This window comes from Ovis canadensis, chromosome 24, assembly GCF_042477335.2.
Source record: "Ovis canadensis isolate MfBH-ARS-UI-01 breed Bighorn chromosome 24, ARS-UI_OviCan_v2, whole genome shotgun sequence".
Classification (NCBI taxonomy): domain Eukaryota; kingdom Metazoa; phylum Chordata; class Mammalia; order Artiodactyla; family Bovidae; genus Ovis; species Ovis canadensis.
This window is the reverse complement of record NC_091268.1, coordinates 28,194,280-28,208,644: the sequence shown is the minus strand read 5'-3', so window position 1 is coordinate 28,208,644 and position 14,365 is coordinate 28,194,280. Positions and strand designations below refer to the sequence as shown.

General features: G+C 42.8%; 1 protein-coding gene across 6 annotated transcripts in view; it reads right to left on the bottom strand.

Moving 5' to 3' along the window:
* MRTFB (myocardin related transcription factor B) overlaps positions 1-14,146 on the bottom strand; it is a 215,796-nt gene extending 201,650 nt beyond the window's left edge. For 4 of the 6 annotated variants that reach the window (XM_069570155.1, XM_069570157.1, XM_069570160.1 and 1 more), the window contains exons 1-2: positions 13,474-13,577; positions 2,318-2,382 (exon numbers count right to left, since the gene is read on the bottom strand). The gene's annotated coding sequence lies outside the window, so the exon portion shown is untranslated. Of the gene's footprint in view, positions 1-2,317; positions 2,383-13,473 lie in introns of all 6 variants that reach the window. The other 2 variants (XM_069570158.1, XM_069570156.1) reach the window with 2 other exon arrangements.
* Positions 14,147-14,365: the final 219 nt, after the last annotated feature.

Below are 14,365 nucleotides of genomic sequence, written 5' to 3'. Positions count from 1 at the left end.
GGTGACTGCAGCCACAAAATTAAAAGATGCTTACTCCTTGGGAAAAAAAAAGCCATGACAAACCTAGATAGCATATTAAGAAGCAGAAACATCACTTTGCTGACAAAGGTCCGTATAGTCAGAGCTATAGTTTATCCAATAGTCATGTACAGATGTGAGAGCTGGATCATAAAGGCTGAGCGCCAAAGAACTGATGCTTTTGAACTGTCATGCTGGAGAAGACTCTTGAGAGTCCCTTGGACAGCAAGAAGATCAAACCAGTCAATCCTAAAGGAAATCAACCCTGAATATTCACTGAAAGACTGACGCTGTAGCTGAAGCTCCAATACTTTAGTCACCTGATATGAAGAGCCAACTCACTGAAAAAGATCCTGACGCTGGGAAATACTAAAGGCAGAAGGAAAGACAGAGAGTGAGATGGTTGGATGGCATCACCAACTCAATGGACATGAGCTTGAGTAAACGCCAGGAGATAGTGAAGGACAGGGAAGATTGGTGTGCTGCAGTGCATGGGGTCACAAAGAGTCGGACACAACTCAGTGACTGAACAACAATTTAAAAATATTTATACTGAATTAATCAGGGTAATGGGGCTTCCCTGATAGCTCAGTTGGTAAAGAATCCACCTGCTATGCAGGAGACCCCAGTTCAGTTCCTGAGTCAGGAAGATCCCCTGTAGAAGGGATAGGCTACCTACTCCAGTATTCTTGGACTTCCCTTGTGGCTCAGCTGGTAAAGAATCTGCCTGCAATGCAGGAGACCTCGGTTTGATCCCTCGGTTGGGAAGATCCCCTGGAGAAGGGAAAGGCTACCCACTCCAGTATTCTGGCCTGGGTCGCAGAGTTGGACGTGACTGAGCGACTTTCACTTTCAATCAGGGTAACAGAGCTAAAAACAAAGAACTCAGTATATTTTAACATTCTCATCACATTTAAAGTCCAAGAGCATCTCATGTACACACAAGAACCACATGTATATTTTTAATAAGGAAATTCTTTATGTAAGTAAGGCTATCAGATGAAAGAGGTCTTTAAACATGAAAGGTTTACTCCAGTCAGAAACCCTGCTCTCTTGCTTCCCTGGTGGCTCAATGGCAAAGAATCCACCTGCTAGTGCAGGAGACACAGGTTCAATCCCTGATCTGGGAAGATAACACATGCCACAACTACTGAAGTCCAGGCCCCTAGAGCCAGTGCTCCACAAGACAAGCCACTGCACCGGGAAGCCCGCACACTGCAGTGAAGAGTAGCCCCTGCTAGAAAAGCCCGAGTGCAGCAACAGAGATCCAGCACAGCCCCAAATAAACAAACGCAAGTAAAAACAGGAAAGCCCTGCTATCTCAAGAGACACCATTTTTCCTTATTGGACGGGTAAGCATTAAACACATGAACAAAACTCAGTGTGGGTAAGGGCGTGGAAAACAGGACTCTGGAGAATTTCATTTGGGGAGGCGTCTTTATTTACAGACGGCAGTTTAGCCACAAGCACCTATATTTAAAATGCGTATCATCTTTGACCCAGTAGTTATACTTCAAAGAAGATAAATGAACAAGCATATAATGATGTACGTATGGGGTTGTTTGACACACTATTATCCACTAGAAACCATCTAAACAGTCATCAAATGAATGACTCAATTAAAGTATGGTGCCTCTAAACAATCAAATATTGTCAGTAAAATGACTATACGATTACACGTCTTTTACAATTCATGTGTAAAGATACATAAAATAATACTGTTGTAGTAAATAAAAGACCAATTTACTTAAACATTTATATGTAAATAGTTATCCATTCATAAATTTCTAAATGGAGTTTTATCAAAATAATAATGGCAGTCATTTCTGGGTGGCAGGAGTTAGGTGTCATTGATGGAAGTTTTTTCCCACTACTGCAAGAAAAAAAACAACACATTTTCATTTAGGAAAATGAAGTGTTGCAATCTCACCAAGTGGCTTCAAATCCCTTCAACTCCCTACTTTAAAATCAAAAGTTTTCACTGAATGTTGCAAGTATGTATAATCACCAAACAGCTTACGGATTTCCACCTGTGGGATCTCCTTCTCAGCACCAGGCTTTAAACCAAGGAGATAACGGAAATTTATTAAAGATTCAAGTCATATAAGTAAGGAAGCCAAATGACCTTAATCAGAAGCCCACATTTCTGGAAACCACCTTAAGAACCCCAGGTTCTATCAACTGACACACTCCTAAAACAACAATCTCCCTCTTGTATCTTCAGAAAGCAGGTATGGAGAGAAACTTTTTTTAAATAAGAGACATTTTCTTTAAAAAAATTAAATCATAAAAAACTTACCTCAGTAAAAATGTTTAATTATTTTCCTGTCTCACATTCTCTTTCTTAGCACCTTTACTGGGAACCTAGAGAGAAAAAAAAGTTAAAATTACTTTTTATTCAACATCTACGGCACGCCAGGCAGGGTGGTCAGACAAAGAACATCAAGTCTGAGAGGAATCAGAATTAATAAAATAGAAGTTACTAAAATGGGAAGATTGGGCAGAAAAGTGAGTAGGTTCAAGTGGAATTGAATAACTCCCTAAATGGTTCAAGAACCTATACCTAACTATAGTCAACCTCACATCAGGTGAAAAGCTGGGTTGCTTGATTAAGAACACCTGCCTGAGTCTCAGCACTACCACTTCCTTGCTTGTCTGCTCCTGAGCAAGTCCATCTAAGCCCGTGTGCCTTGGTTTCCCCAAGTGCCTAATAATAGGACTCAACTCCTAAGCCGGCTGAGGGTTATGTTAGATTATCCACATCAGAGACTTTAAAACAGTTTCTGGGACATAATAAAATGTTTGATGAACGTTAGTTTTCACTTTTATTATTACTTGTATATAATCCGTTTGCCTTTCACCACCTCTATCACCACATTATTACTATAATTATTGAGAAATGGCATAATCCTTATCTTCAACATGCTTACAATGTACTGGGTGACAGAATTACCCAGGCATATGACACAAGGCAGGTTCAATTCACTCAGTCGTGTCTGACTCTTTGCAACCCCATGGACTGCAGCACGCCAGGCTTCTCTGTCCTTCACCAACTCCCGCAGCCTGCTCAAACTCATGTCCATCGAGTCAAAGAAAGATCTAAATCAATTATTCTTTATTTATTTAAAAACATCTGAGTGTCTGCTCCTTTCCAGGTATTCTGTGTTCTTTGGTGGGCGTGACGGTTTCTCTCCTCGTAGCTTCCAGATTATCACAACTAAGCTACAGGACAGATGAGCGACACAAGGAGACAGATCCTGCTTTTTTATTGGGTGCGGGGCAGCACGTATTTGAACTGGCAGAATCAGGAAGCAAAACGTCCTAAGTGGAAGGGATGGCATTATAGGAAACGTGGGGCCTTTGGGGAAGGCTACGCAGCCTCTGGTCAGGGAGCATCCGAGAGGGCAACCAGCAGCAAGGTCAGAGAGAGAGGCACGAGGGGCCTCAAATGCTGGGTTGAGTTTGTTCTTTTCTCAAGGACACTGATTATCCTGCTCGGAGTGAATCACAGCTTACTTTTAATTTCAAGTCTGGTATTGTTTTATTACTTCTCTTCACAATGTCTTTCTCTTTTACAGGTGAGAGGGGAAAAAGGAAGAAACAAAAGAGAACAGCAACCTCAATCCACGCTGCTGTTGGCAGTGACGTTGGTAGAAGAGGCACTAAGTGATGAATTTCACATTCTTCTTAATTCTCCGAACATTCTTACCAAGCCAGAATTGTTCCTTTTACTAATTAGGAAACCGAGGCTCAGAGGTGTCAAACAGACCCCCAGATGTCCACTGAGCTCATAAATGCAGCTATAGAATTTAACTGCAAGCCTGACTTCCAAGGCTTTCTTTCTCTTCAGGCAAAAAAAAAAGTATAAGTGATTCCGCAGAATTTAATGCCCGTTCAAAACTAATTAGAATTTCAAGGTATATCATCTCAAAACCACTTAGAAAAGATAAAGACTTCATTATCTTCAAAAGATAAAAAGACTTTATATGTATGTATAAAAACATACATATATGTATATTTAGGCATACGTATAAATACGAAATGAAAATTAGTCACTTAGTCGTGTCTGACTCTTCGTGATCCTATGGACTGTAGCCCACTGGGCTCTTCTGTCCATGGAATTCTCCAGGCAAGAATATTGGAGTGGGTTGCCATTTCCTTCTCCAATTCACATAAATATACACACATATAAAAAATTTAATAAGAAATGGGAAAAACCTGTTTGAGAAAAATTTGTGCTCTAGGAGTCAGGAGTAAAACCAAACAAATGAAAAAAATACATCATGTTCTTGGAATGGAAAATTCAATATCAGAAAGATATCAGTTCTCCCTATGTTAGTTTATAAATTTAACATGATCTCAACTTTTTTAAAGTGTGTTTTTCTTTTCTGGAACTGACAAATGATTCTAAAGTTCACATGGAAAAATAAACAAGCAAGAATGGCCAGGAAAATGAAGGGCAACAGGACAAACTAGTTTCACAGGCATTAAGACGTTTTATAAATCCAATAATGTGTACTTGTGCAGGAATAGAAAGACTTAATGGAACTGACCAGAAAGCCCAGAGAGGTCTCCCAATATATCCGGAAATCTGGACTATAATGAAGGTGTACTCTATTCTGAAACAAATGGCTAAAAATTAGTGGTAGCGATATGGATAAAGCTGAATCTATATATCACCCCTGAATACCAGAATAAATTCTAAATGGATCAAAGATTTAAGTGTAAAAATGAAACCATAAAGGGAAAAAATCCTTAAAGAAACATGGGCGAAATCCAAATTCTTGGAGGCCTTTTCATGACTCAAAATCCATAAAATATTAACTGCTTAAAATTCAAAGAAAAAACTTTAAAGCCTTCTCTATACCAAAATACATTAAAGTAAACTTTTGAAAAATGACAAGCTTGAGGAAACTGCAATTCGCATCACAAAGGTCTAATTTATAAATTCCTAGAAATTGTTAAGAAAAAAAGTAATTCAAAAGAAAAATGTGCAAAGGGCATGAACAAATAGTTCATAGAAAAGAAACAGCCTTAAAAAGAATACATTTGAATCAGTTCTAATGAGGTGGATGAAACTGGAGCCGATTATACAGAGTGAAGTAAGCCAGAAAGAAAAACATCAATACAGTATACTAACGCATATATATGGAATTTAGAAAGATGGTAACGATAACCCTGTATGCAAGACAGCAAAAGAGACACAGATGTATAGAACAGTCTTTTGGACTCTGTGGGAGAGGGCGAGGGTGGGATGATTTGGGAGAATGGCACTGAAACATGTATAATATCATATGTGAAATGAATCACCAGTCCAGGTTCGATGCATGATACAGGGTGCTCAGGGCTGGTGCACTGGGATGACCCAGAGGGATGGTATGGGGAGGGAGGTGGCAGGGGGGTTCAGGATGGAGAACACATGTACACCCATGGCGGATTCATGTTGATGTATGGCAAAACCAATACAATACTGTAAAGTAAAAAAAACAAGAAAGAAAGAAACAGCCTTTCAGCATGTGAAAAGATGCTCAGCCTCCTTCATAATCAAAGTAATGCACATTAAAACCATAATGAGTTACTTTCCACCTTATCGGACTGATACAAATCCAAAGGCTGGTAATCAGCCTATTACAAGAGGCTGCGGAGACAGATACCTGCAAGGGTTCAAAATGATACAACCCTGAAGGTAGGCAGCATTTATCAAAATGTATAAACGCAATGCTCACGGACCCAGCAATCCCACTTCTGGAAAGTTATCCCACAGATACTGCACATATATGAACTGACATGTGCACAACGTTATTCACCACAGGCTGTGACTGCAAGACTGGAAAACATTCAACTATCCATCAACGGGCATTAACTTCAATAAACTATGGCACAGGCCACACAGTAGTATATCCTGCATCTGGTAATAAATCTTTTCTATATACTAATGTGGAAAGACGCTAAAGGTACACTACTAAAAAAAAAAAAAAAGGGTCAGAATAATTTATGTAGCTGAGGTCGAATGGTTTTATGAAGACCTACAAGACCTTTTAGAGCTAAAACCCCCAAAAAGATGTCCTTTTCATTATAGGGGACTGGAATGCAAAAGTAGGAAGTCAAGAAACACCTGGAGTAACAGGCAAATTTGGCCTTGGAATGCGGAATGAAGCAGGGCAAAGACTAATAGAGTTTTGCCAAGAAAATGCACCAGTCATAGCAAACACCCTCTTCCAACAACATAAGAGAAGACTCTACACATGGACATCACCAGATGGTCAACACCGAAATCAGATTGATTATATTCTTTGCAGCCAAAGATGGAGAAGCTCTATACAGTCAGCAAAAACAAGACCAGGAGCTGACTGTGGCTAAGATCATGAACTCCTCATTACCAAATTCAGACTTAAATTGAAGAATGTAGGGAAAACCGCTAGACCATTCAGGTATGACCTAAATCAAATCCCTTATAATTATACAGTAGAAGTGAGAAATAGATTTAAGGGCCTAGATCTGATAAATAGAGTGCCTGATGAACTATGGAATGAGGTTCATGACATTGTACAGGAGACAGGGATCAAGAGCATCCCCATGGAAAAGAAATGCAAAAAAGCAAAATGGCTGTCTGAGGAGGCCTTACAAATAGCTGTGAAAAGAAGAGAGGCGAAAAGCAAAGGAGAAAAGGAAAGATATAAGCATCTGAATGCAGAGTTCCAGAGAATAGCAAGAAGAGATAAGAAAGCCTTCCTCAGCGATCAATGCAAAGAAATAGAGGAAAACAACAGAATGGAAAAGACTAGAGATCTCTTCAAGAAAATTAGAGATACCAAGGGAACATTTCATGCAAAGATGGGCTCGATAAAGGACAGAAATGGTATGGACCTAACAGAAGCAGAAGATACTAAGAAGAGGTGGCAAGAATACACCTGTACAAAAGAAAAACTGTACAAAAAAGATCTTCACGACCCAGATAATCATGATGGTGTGATCACTAATCTAGAGCCAGACACCCTGGAATGTGAAGTCAAGTGGGCCTTGGAAAGCATCACTGTGAACAAAGCTAGTGGAGGTGATGGAATTCCAGTTGAGCTATTTCAAATCCTGAAAGATGATGCTGTGAAAGTGCTGCACTCAATATGCCAGCAAATTTGGAAAACTCAGCAGTGGCCACAGGACTGGAAAAGGTCAGTTTTTATTCCAATCCCAAAGAAAGGCAATGCCAAAGAATGTTCAAACTACCACACGATTGCACTCATCTCACATGCTAGTAAAGTAATGCTCAAAATTCTCCAAGCCAGGCTTTAGCAATACATGAACCGTGAACTCCCTGATGTTCAAGCTGGTTTTAGAAAAGGCAGAGGAACCAGAGATCAAACTGCTAACATCCACTGGATCATGGAAAAAGCAAGAGAGTTCCAGAAAAACATCTATTTCTATTTTGACTGTGTGGATCACAATAAACTGTGGAAAATTCTGAGAGAGATGGGAATACCAGACCACCTGACCTGCCTCTTGAGAAATCTGTATTCAGGTCAGGACGCAACAGTTAGAACTGGACATGGAACAACAGACTGGTTCCAAATAGGAAAAGGAGTATGTCAAGGCTGTATATTGTCACCCTGCTATTTAACTTTTATGCAGAGTACACCATGAGAAACGCTGGACTGGAAGAAACACAAGCTGGAATCAAGATCGCCGGGAGAAATATCAACAACTTCAGATATGCAGATGACACCACCCTTATGGCAGAAAGTGAAGAGGAACTGAAAAGCCTCTTGATGAAAGTAAAGAGGAGAGTGAAAAAGTTGGCTTAAAGCGCAACATTCAGAAAACGAAGATCATGGCATCCAGCCCCATCACTTCATGGGAAGTAGATGGGGAAACAGTGGAAACAGTGTCAGACTTTTTTGGGGGGGGCTCCAAAATCACTGCAGATGGTGACTGCAGCCATGAAATTAAAAGACGCTTACTTCTTGGAAGAAAAGTTATGACCAACCCAGACAGTATATTCAAAAGCAGAGACATTACTTTGCCAACTAAGGTCCGTCTAGTCAAGGCTATGGTTTTTCCAGTAGTCATGTACGGATGTGAGAGTTGGATTATGAAGAAGGCTGAGCGCCGAAGAACTGATGCTTTTGAACTGTGGTGTTGGAGAAGACTCTTGAGAGTCCCCTGGACTGCAAGGAGATCCAACCAGTCCATTCTGAAGGAGATCAGCCCTGGGATTTCTTTGGAAGGAATGATGCTAAAGCTGAAACTCCAGTACTTTGGCCATCTCATGCGAAGAGTTGACTCATTGGAAAAGACTCTGATGCTGGGAGGGATTGGGGGTAGGAGAAGGGGACGACAGAGGATGAGATGGCTGGATGGCATCACCGACTCGATGAACATGAGTCTGAGTGAACTCCGGGAGTTGGTGATAGACAGGGAGGCCTGGCGTGCTGCGATTCATGGGGTGGCAAAGAGTCGGACACGACTGAGCGACTGAACTGAACTGAACATATAAAAGGAGTGGGTATATACAGTGTACTGGTATTTGCTTGTATATACACAAAGAAACAACAGACATCTATAGGAAACAAATAGAAAACATTTTCTATGGCTGGAGACAGCATGTTAAACCAAAACAAAACTGGAAATTAGACTCCTCAAAATAGATTTTTTTAGTTTTTGAATCACATGAACATTTTATATATACAAAAAGAATTTTAAAGTGTTAAGAATATACTTCATAGGAGAAAGAGAAAGAGAACTACTTATCACCTAGAGTCAAAATCCAACACACATTAAAGGGGAATGTTTTCCCAAATTAGGAGTTTGAGATTAACAGATACATACTTTTATACATAAGATAAACAACAAGGACCTACTGTGTAGCACAGGGAACCATATTCAATATCTTATAATAACCTAAAATGGAAAAGAATCTGAAAAAGAATACATATGTGGGGGTGTGTGTATATATAGATATATATATAGATATATATATGTAAGTATGTATAACTGAATCACTTTGCTGGACACCTGAAACTAACAGAACATTGTAAAGCACTATATTTCAATTTAAAAATAAAAATGAAAGAATTTTTCTATGAAATAGATGTTAACAAGCAAATTTAGTGTGACCATCACTAAATTTCACACAACGTTTAAGTTTTTCTTTAATCAAGCTAAAGCACATTATAGTAATCTCTAAAAGTACTATTTGGAGGACAAGAAATCAGAAGAAATAGAAAAAGTACAACGAGGATGCTTTCGCCTAGTGGTTCTCAAAGTGTGGTCCCCGGGCCAGCAGGATCAGCATTATCTGAGAACCTGTTTAAAGTGCAAATTCTCGAACCCTAGTCCAGACCCACTGAATTAGAGACCTGGGAGTGGTGCGGAGCAGTTCTGGCGAGAAGCACTCCAGTCTGAGCGCCAGTGATCTGGCCGAGTGCTCCTTATACATCTTCATGCCTCACTTGAGGAGAATCTTATTAAAAAGCAGATTCTGGTTCAGTAGTCTGGGGTGAGCCCCAGAGCTGGCATTTCAAACAAGCTCCAGGAGGCTGCGAGTGTGCAGCAGGTTGAGGGAGAACACTTACAAAGAAAAGCTCAAATCCACCTGGAAGAAGGTACGCAATCTTCAGTGGTTGAGTTTCCTATGAAACTTGCCCTCAGTAGAGTCCTTACACAGATTTCTAGGCTGGGGGACACCATGTAGTCTCCCATATAAATTCTGTCTTTAACACAGAATAAATACATTCAGTGAAAAAAGTCAAAGTTGCTCAGTCATGTCCTACTCTTTGCAAGCCCACAGACTGTAGCCCGTCATCCTCCTCTGTTCATGGAATTCTCCAGGCATGAATACTGGAGTGGGTTGCCATTCCCTGTTCCAGGGGATCTTCCTGACCCAGGCATTGAACCCAGGTCTCCTGCATTGCAGACAGATTCTTTACCATCTGAGCCACTATACCTTATTAAAATAACAGTGAATTGTTGAAATTCAACTTAAGGATGTCTCATTTGAGACAACTTTCATTTATAAGTGGACCTAGGAATCTTTCAGAATGGGGGAAAAAAAAGAAGGCATATTCATACATCCACCTGGTTACACTGTCTGATTACCTTTACTTCAAACATTAGCCACACCATCTTCTCTCCATGAAAAATGATCAAGCAGTTTGTTTCCTTCTAAACATATTTTCAAATGGTTCTTATACTTACAAATACTGATTCTCCATTTGCTTTTACATGAGGGAGAAACGTTTATAGGAATCTTTCAAGTAAAGAATTCTAATTTAGATGGAAGAACCTGGAACTGGTATGTATCTACATTTTGCAAGTCATTCTTTGGACAAAGTTTTTGGTGTTAAACATTAATCAATGTGCTGAAATTTCTACATATCCCTATCTCACTGCATCTAAGATGCCATCATTTCCATACACACTATTATTCTGTGTAACACTAAGAAAGAACAAAAGCTGCCAATGAAACCATGACATGTCAATTTTAAGACAGTAGTCTATCTCAGACATGCATCTTAAAATCAATGAAATGGCTTAATTATAAATCTCAGAGATATGTACATAATAAGTTATGCATTTTCATTTATAGAGGCATGGATTTTTGTTCACTCAACAATTTGTCCCCATACCTAAAACAGTGGAAAAGTTCCAACATCCACATAATATGACTTGGTTCATTTTTGTACAGTATTTTTTTAAAAGGTAGTGATTAAAAAAACAAAAAAGGAGTGACCTCTTTTTACCCTGCAACATAATACTGCTTGTGCAAAGTAATAAAAATTAATTATTCTTAATTTGGATAATTTTCCCATCTAGAAGGATTCAATGTATCTATCTCTAGGCAATTTAAAATATATCCTTCTATTCTGACAACAACCTTACTTACATGTTTGTTTCCATAGCACCTTTCAAAAGTAACAAGCAAATGAACAACAAACATCTTACAGCAAAGAAGTCACTTTATCTATCCAACAGAAAGGAAAGATAAACATCCTGTGTGGATTTAACAAAAGTTGAAGAAATTCATCTTGTTACACTATAGCTGTATAATAGCTGGAGCTGAACTATCGACTCAATTTGCATTTTCCCCATGGCACTAAGACTAACTCAATTTCAAATGAAATCAGAATTTCTAACGAATCCTATCAGGAGCACAGAGGACAACATTATAGTTCATTTTGATTTTCACTCTTGTTCAATATGTATTGACCAAATTCTCTAACATGGATATTAGTACGCAGAAAGAAAGAATGGCTTCTCTGATGGCTCAACAGGAAAGAATCCGTTTGCAATGCAGGAGCCGCAAGAGACACGGGTTGGATCCCTGGGTCGGGAAGATCCCCTGGAAGAGGGCACGGCTACCCACTCCAGTGTTCTTGCCTGGAGAATCCCATGGACAGGGGAGCGTGGCGGGCTACAGTCCATATTGTCGCAAAGAGTCGCATATGACTGAAGCGACTTCGCACACATGCAGAAAGAACAGGGGAAAAATGTTCCCAACAAAAACTGTCAGTTAAATTCTGCCCCCTTCCCTGCTCTAACTAAGTCTACAATTTAGAGTCACTCTCAATGGAGCTAGACCTTGAGACATGTGAGGTCCTCTGACATGCTTAGTTATCAAAGTGATTGGGGTACACCACTAGCATTTACAGCTTGGGAGCCAGATGCTCGAACTTCTCACAATGCAGATCCACATAATGAAGACTTATCCTGGTCCTGAGACTTTTCAATGACCAGCCAGATTAATCGCCTTAACTGGCCTTACTTCAGAACATAATACTAACTATTTTACAAGAAATTATGGAAAAACCCTAGTAATTTAAGAGAAGGTATCTAAAGCAAGATAAGTTGAGACTGAATGACTAGGGTCTGAAAATTAGTGACTATTTCCACACACCAAGCATTAACTCAACATATAATTGCAGTGTCACAACACTGAGCTTATCTACACTACGTGAGATACTGCCGCTGAATCAAACAAACAGAAACCCTTCAATCTAGCTAATATTTTATTCATTATCAGAGAGCAGCAGTAGGAATCCAGCATGTTGCCTCAAAGCAGCAGTACTTCAAAGCTTGCGGCACAAAACATGCCCTACGATGTTGTTTGAAAGTCTGGCATTCACGGAAGGGCTATATTAGTATTATTTATATGTTGACTGAGGGCATTCACGGAAGGGCTATATTAGTATTTATATGTTGACTGAGATAGTCTGTACTTTCTCTTGTCCTGTTACTCCTAACTCAATCTAGGCGTGTATTTTCATAATCATAAATAAGTTATTCCAACACTTAAGGTGTCCTCCACTCCCGTGTCTACCTAGACCTCTAATCTTTCCTTTCCGTGTATGAAATAGCTCCTGACATTTTTACCTCTCTTCAAACCAAGCTTATTCACTAGCAGCAGGTAGGAGCAGTCCAGTCCGCAGCACAGCAGTAACGTGCTAGCCGTGATGTGGCAATGCAGGTCATGTATTGTTCTTTTATTTCTAACATTTAAATCGGAGCATCACAGTGGTTTTCAACTACGTTCGTAGGTAGCTTTTATTTCTGATGTATTTCATTGGAGCTGTAAAGGGGGCTTTACAAACCGTTGCTGCAAAGGGGAGGGGCCTTGGTTCTGACAAAGTTGAGCACCACTGCTCCAAAGAGTGGAATCACGTGCTGAACAAAAAAAAAAAGTTTCCTTTGCTTAAAGCAAGCCCTGGGCTCCAATATTCCACTTCCATTCGATCGGACATCCCACCCTAGACACACACGGCTGCTTTTAAGCCCACTTCTGCCCTCATAGAGGGCCAAAGAAAAGTTTTGTCCATTTCGGAAACAGGAACCCTTTGGGTAAGCTGACAAAGGCCGAGGACTCTCCCCCAAGAAAATCCTGTGCCATGCTGCATTCAATTAGGAGGAGAGCGGGCCCCCCACCCCAGACATACCCTCTGCAGCTCAATCGGAACCTGAGAATTCGAGCCCTAAAACCCCGCGAGTGGGGGCGGGGAGAAGGATGGGAGGCAAGGACGGGGCGGGGCGCTGGAGTCGCCGTGCCCGGGTGTGAACCCCGACTCCACCGCGTCCCAGCGGCGTGACCCTGGGCAGGGCGCTTCACCTCTGCGTGCAGCCCGAGCGGAACCGCCTAAGTGCCGGCAGACGGTTAAGGCTCACTGAACGGTGTTGCCGCGCCCGACAGCGCCGCGTCCTCCCGCGCCAACGCGCCGCCGGGGAAAACTGAGGAGCGCCCCGCGGTCGCACCCGCGAGCGGACGCGGGCTGCGAGGGGACTGGCCCGGCCGCCCCGCGGCCCCGGCCCGGCCGCCCCGCCCCGCCGCGCCCGCTCGGGTCCCGGGACAGCTCGGACCGGGCGACTCCGCTGCAGCCGCGGGGCCGACTGAGGTGGCCGCCCAGAACGCGGGCCGCCCGCCCGCCCGGCCGGCCCCCCAGCCTGGCCCTCGGTCTCCGCTGCTCTCACCCGCTCCTCAGTCCCAACGGCAGCCGCCGCCTCCCGCAGCTCACCTCCCGGGCCGCCGCCGCTGCCGCCGCCGCCGCCGCCGCCGCCGCCGCGCGCGATCTCGCGAGACTTCGCTCCCCTCGGCGCTCCCCCGCCCTCCCCGCGCGTCGCGCGGACCCCGGCCTGGAAACGGCCGGACGCCCTCCTCGGGAGCGGCCCCCACGCCTCCGGGTTAAGTCTAGGCGGGCTCGCGACCCCGCGTCCTGGTCCCTGCGTCCGTCCCGCCCACCTCCTTGAAGGTGAAGGGTTAAATGCCAGGTGCGGGCCGGCCGCCTCCTCACCTGGCCGGCCGGGTGCGCGTGCGCATGCGCGCGCCCGGGGCCCTGGACCTTCGAGCCTTTGCAAAAGCTCTAACCACAGTGACAGCAGTGATCCCTGCAGCCAGTCTTGGAATGCTTCCTGGGTGCCGAGTACTTCTAAAACTTCCTGGGTCCTCACAAGTTCCACCAAGAAGCGGGTATTACCATCCTCTCCTCTCCAGAGGCGATAAAACGGAGGCTTGGCCAGGTTAAGAACTACCTCTGGGTCACGCAGCTAGGAGTGGGCATCCGGGGTTGTCTGTTGCTCAAACCGAAGCCCTGATTTCCCGCCTCCATGACGATCCCCAGGCCCTGTCCCTGTTCCTTCTTCCGCTGAGGGCGCCAAATCTCAGCCCTTCTTTACTTCCCTCCTACGGTTCAAGCGCTCCTAGGAGGGCAGTTGCTACAGTCCCTCTGGTTTTATAAAGCTGCAGTCAGCAAAATGCTTCTCCATCATTACCCGAACTTCCTAAGGCCTCCCTGTGCCAGACCGTGTCTCCTCTTTAGACTGGTGGTGTTTTGATGATAACACGGTAGGATGGGACACAAGACAT